A 6,388-nucleotide genomic window follows, 5' to 3' on the forward strand; every position below is an offset into this window, starting at 1 on the left:
AGAGATGGACAAAGGCAAAGGAAAATCTATTTCCTAAAATAGTAACTGAAAACCTGCCAAATCTACAAAGAGAAACAGATATCCAGATCCAGGAAATGTAAATGATGCCAAATAGAGTCAACATCTAGAGAGCCCCTACAAGGAAAATTATACTAAAAATGTCAAAGATCAAAGACAAAGATAAGTGGGCCCAGCATCATTGCTGGGAAACCTCCAGCCAGTCCCCCTCTTCTTCCAGAGCCCAGAAACTAAAAAAAGGTATTCACAGAAATCTCCAACTCAGGCATATGCTGCCCTTTTCCTGAGCCTAGTATCACTGCTGTGCAGCCCTCAACCAGTCTCCTTCTTCTTCCAGACCCCACAAATTAGTAAAGGGTATTCACAGGAATCTCCATCTCAGGTGTGTGCTGCCTTTTGTGGGCCCAGCATCACTGTTGTGCAGCCCCCAGCCAGTCCTCCTCTTCTTCCAGACCCCAGGGTATTCACAGGTTTCTCTGTCTGAGGTGTGCTGCCCATTTCTGGACCCAGCATCACTGCTGTGCAGTGTTCAGTCAATTACCCTCTTCTTAAAGACACTAGGAGCTAAAAAAAGGGTGTTCTCAGCCATCTCCATCTTAGGCATGTAATGCCCTTTTCTTTTCTCAGAATCACTGCTGTGCAACTCACAGCCAATTCCCCCTTTTCTTCCAGATCCCAGAAGCTAGAAAAGGTAGTGAAAACTCTTTTCTCTTATTTTTGGCCTTTTCTCATATTTTAAAAGAAAAGGGAAACAAGACTGAGGCAGGGCCCCCCGTCTGTGCTCCAGCTCCAGCTCCCCCAAGCCCAGTGACCCTCTATCTCTGTCAGGAAGGACCGATCCCAGCTCTACAGCAGACCCCACTTCCATCTCCAGACCACTGGCCAAAGGAACACTGAGGCAGGGCTACCTGCCCCAGCTCCAGTACAGGTTCCCCCAACCCCAGAGATCCTCTATCTCTGTCAGTAAGGTAGGCTTATTTTTCCTTTCTCTTCTTTTTTTCATTTTTTAATTTCACACATCTCCGGACTACACAAGACTGCCCCTAGCTCTAGGGCAGACCCCACTTCTGTCTCCAGACTCCTGGTATACTCACGGCGTAGCATGCAACTTTTTCTTTATCATCTTCTTACTTTTTTCCCTTCTATTTGGTCCTCTCTTCCTCTTCCTCCACCTTCCCAGAGGGACTATATAGGTCTAGAATCACAATTCTGAAGTACCCTAGTATTGTAAGACTCCCTGGAATCCTCCTTTTTACTGAACCACCTGCAAAAAAAAAAAAGAATATACCAGCTATTCAGACACCTAAATACTCCTCCTCCAAACACATTGCTAAACAAAACAGAAGAGAGACTTCGTCACACATCAGTCCACAGCAAAAGGGAAACACACTTGCACCTAGTCCAGGAAACATTCTCCTAAAAGGAATACCAAAGTGCATAAATCTTCCAATGACTAGAAGTAGAAGAAGAGCATCTGGTCCAAATCAACCAGGAAATATATCTCTAAAAAGAAGACATTAACTCCCTTCCATCTCTAGAAAAAAAAAAGAAGTTACCAATATGTCAGAGAAAGTTCTATGAGTAGGAATAGGGAAGACACAACGAACTACAGAAGATTAGGAAGTCCTTCCACAAAATGAAAGAAGAAATGGACACGCAAAGAAAGAATCAGATGGAACTATTAGAGATGAAGTCTGTAATACAGGAAATCAAAAACTCTCTCGAAAGTATTAAAAGTTGAATTAGACCATGCTAAAGATCAAATCTCTGATGTAGAAGATAAAACCTCTGACCTAGAGAAAAATCACAAAAAAAAGATAGAGAAAATACCAAACAAACAAAGGAACAACAACAAAAAGATTTAATATATAAGAAATTTTAGATTTCATTAGACACCCTAACATCCAAATAATTGGTATCCAAGAAGGTGAAAAAACTAATAAAGACATGGAAAATATATTCCATAAAATCCCGGAAGAAAATTTCCAAAGTCTAGAGAGGCACTCAAACATCCAGACCCAAGAAATACAAAGGATCCCAAATAGAATCAACCCAAGAAGATCTTCCCCAACGCACATCTTAGCCAGACTGGCCAAGACCACAAATAAAGACGATATACTAAAACTGACAATAGAGAAATGACAACTGACTTATAAAGGTCATTCCATCAGGCTATATCAGACCTTTTAACAGAAACAATGCAAGCAAGGAAAGAATGGGAAGACATGTTGAAAGTGTTAAGAGAGGAAACATTTCAACGAGGATTATTATATCCTGCAAGATTATCCTTTATATGGGAAAAAAAATTAAAATCTCTTCAGAAAAACAAAACCCAAAAGAATTTGCGAACACCAGATCAGCTCTTCAAGAAACACTGAAGAAAGTACTATTTCAGGAATGCTAGATAAGTAACAGCCAGAAACAAAGAAATAAAAAGCAACTAAGACAATGGCCAACTTAAACGTCGGGACAGGTCCAGTAACATCAATAATAACATAGAATGTTAATGCATTAAATTCTCCAATCAAGAGACACAGACTGGCTGAATGGATTAAAAAACAGAAACCTTCTATCTGTTGCCTACAGGATACCTACTTAATGGATAAAGACATACATAGATTGAAAGCGAAGGGCTAAAAAAAGTTTTTTCATGCAAATAGGAACCAAAAAGGAGCCGGAGTTGTGATATAAATTTATGACAAAATAGCCCTTAAAGAAAAACCATTCAAATAGACAACGAAGAGCACTGCATTGTAGTAAAAGGGTCAATAGATCAAAAAGATATAATACTTATTAATATCTACATGCCTAACACAGGAGCATCGAAACATATGAAGGAAACACTGTTAGATCTAAACGGAGAGGTAGACTGCAGCACACTAAATGCTGGAGACCTCAACACTGCACTATCCCCCCTGGACAGATCATCTAGAGAAAAAAATAAGGAAAATATATAGATCTAAATGATACCATAAATCAAATGGACTTAACAGACATCTATGGAACTTTCCATTCAAAAACCATAAGATTCACATTTTCTCACCCACACACAGAACCTTTTCAAAGACTGACCACATCATAGGGCACAAAGCAAGACTCTACCAAGTAAAAGGCATAAAAACTGTATCCAGTATCTTTTCTGACCATGATGGAATTAAACTTAAGTTTGATTTCAAGAGAAATCCTCAAAAATACTCAAATGCATGGGAGCTAAATAACCTACTCCTGAATGACTCCACAACTATGGAAGAAATAAAGACTGAAATCAAAAGATTCATGGAAACCAATGGCGGTGAGGAAACCAGTTTCCATAATCATAGGGACACTTCTTAAGCAGTCATGAGAGAGAAGTTTGTAGCAATTACTGCACCTAAGAGGAAGATGGGAAGAACACAAATGGATCACCTAACATCATGCCTCAGAGAATTGGAAAAGCAAAAAGATGAAAGAAAAAAAAAACTTCAGGAGAGAGGAAATAATAAAGATATGAGCAGAAATAAATGAAATAAAAAATAAACAAACTATACAGAAAATAAATGAAAGTAAAAGCTGTTTCCTTGAAAAGATAAATAAAACCGATACATCACTAGCAAGACATATTAAGAAGAAAGAAAGGAATCAGGTGAATCAAATCTGTAATAAAGCAGGCAAAATAACAACAAACATACAAGAAATACAAAGCATTATTAGAGGATACTACAAACAATTACATGCCAAGAAACAAGACAATCTGGATGAGATGGACAAATTCCTGGACACATTTAATCTACCAAAATTGAGCCAGGAGGATATAGAAAGTCTGAATAGTTCCATAACAAGCCAGGAGATTGAATTAGTAATAAATTACCTGCCAACAAAGAAAAGCCCTTATTCTGATGGCTTCATGTCTGAATTCTACAAAACTTTCAAAGAAGAGTTAACCCCCATTCTGCTCAAGTTATTTCTAGAGACACAAAAGGGTGAATCTCTCTGTAATTTATTCCATGAAGCCTCTTTAATGTTTATCTTTAAAACAGATAAGAACAGGACAAGGAAGGAAAACTATAGACCAATATCTCAGATGAATATAGACACAACGATTCTGAACAAGATACTAAGAAATTGTATTGAACAACTTATAAAAGAGATTATACATCATGATAAGGTAGGCTTTATTCCAGGAATGCAAGGTTGGTTCAACATATGCAAAGCCATAAATGTAATACACCATATTAAATTGAAGAAAGATAAAAACCATATGGTCATATCAACTGATGCAGAAAAACATTTGATACAATACAACATCCCTTCATGATCAAGACTTTCAGCAATATTGGAATAGAAGGGTCATTTATCAACATGATAAAAAGCTATGTATAATAAATGCATAGAGAACATTATCCTGAATGGAGAAATGCTGAAAGCTTTTCCACTGAAAACAGGTACAAGACAAGGATATCCACTTTCTCCACTCCTTTTCAATATAGTACTGGAAGTTCTCGCCAACGTAATCAGAAAAGAGGAAAAAGTAAAAGGCATTCAAATAGGAAAAGAAGAGTTGAAACTCTATTCACTGATGAAATAATTGTATACATAGGAGACCCAATGGTTTCCATGAAACAATTTTAGGAAGTAATACATGAATACAGTAAAGTTGCAGGATACAAAATCAATATACAGAAATCTATAGCATTTCTATACACAAACAACAGGCAGACTGAGATAGAACTGAACAAAATTATTCCATTTACCATAGCCACAAAAAGTATAAGATACTTAGGGATAAATCTAACCAAAGAAGTTAAAAATCTCCACAACGAAAACTACAAGAAGCTAAAAAAAGAAAGTGAAAATGACACAAAAAGGTGGAAGGTCATCCCATATTCCTGGATTGGAAGAATTAAGATAATCAAAATGGCAATTCTACTCAAATTAATCTGCATATTTAATGCAATGCCAAACAAAGTACCATACACATTTCACATATCTAAATAAGACAATCATAAAATTTGTCTGGAATCATAAAAGACCTCATATTGCCCAAGCAATTCTGCAAAAGAAGAATGGAGTGGGCAGCATCTCACTCCCTGGTGCAAAAATATACTACAAAGCTGTGGTAATCAAAACAGCATGGTACTGGCACAGGAACAGACATGTGGACCAATGGAACAGAATAAAGTCCCCAGAAATTAATTTCCAAACATAGAGTCAACTAATTTTTGACAAGGGGTACCAGTTAATCCAGTGCTAAAAGGAAAACCTCTTCAATAAATGGTGCTGGAAAAACTGGATTTCCACTTTCAGAAAGATGAATCTGAACCCCTACCTCTAAACTTTGACAAAAATCAACTCAAGGTGGATCAGAGATCTAAATATATATATAGAGACATTGGAGGAGGGAAATACTTCTTACATAAGATCCCCAAAGCACAGTCAATAATCTCCAAAAAAGATAAGTGGGATTACATCAGACTAAGAAGTTTCTACATGGCAAAAGACACAATAATTAGAGTGATTTGACAGCCCTCAGAATGGAAAAATATTTTTTAAAACTATGTGTCAGATAAGGTACTGATAACAAGATTTCACAAGGAACTCAAGCAGCTGTACTGAAAAAAGATGATCAATCCTATTAAAAGATTGGAGAGGTCTTTTCAGGGTACAAGAGAAATGATTTTCTACTGATAATTCAGCCTCCAGCAAACAAGCTAGCATGGTAGGGAGCTCCTCTGGTCTTCTATCTCTGTCTGTGTGTCTCTGTCTCTCCCTGCTTCTGTCTTATCATTGTTTGTAATTTTTTCTTTTTAAAATTTTTTCAAAGGTAAAGTTTTTATCTTGTTCTCAGCTAGCCTTTTCTCTTATTTATAATCCCCTCTGGTCCTCTCACTCAGGCAGGAGAGGTGAACTCTTCAGGAGAAGATACCTCATAGCTCCTGGGTGCTGCACAGTTTTCTATTTTGTGCTTTTGTAAAAAAAGAAAAACAATAATTATAACTTTTTTTCATTTTTTTTCCGTATTCTTTTTCTCTTTCTTTGTTGTTTCTCTCTCTCTTTTTCATTTTCTTTTTTCTTGTTTCTTCACTCTTCAATATCCACTTACTCTGTTTCCAGAGGGATCTAAGGGCATTGTAGCTAAACATCTAAATACTATTGGGGTTAACACATTCTTCAATATCTGCAGAATCTGCTGCACAAAGTAATCACAACAGAATGACAGAGAGATTCCAGATCACCTCTTTCTGCTTGCTCTTGAATGTTCATATTGAACTTTAAGAATTAGGAAGAAACACACCATACATCAGATGACTGGAACACACAGCAGGACCATAAGAAATATGGGAAAGCAAGAAAATACCTCTCCTCCAAGGGAAAAGAATAACTCCTCTTCATC

This window comes from Tupaia chinensis, unplaced genomic scaffold (assembly GCF_000334495.1).
Source record: "Tupaia chinensis unplaced genomic scaffold, TupChi_1.0 Scaffold145163_1, whole genome shotgun sequence".
NCBI classification, from domain to species: Eukaryota; Metazoa; Chordata; class Mammalia; order Scandentia; family Tupaiidae; genus Tupaia; species Tupaia belangeri.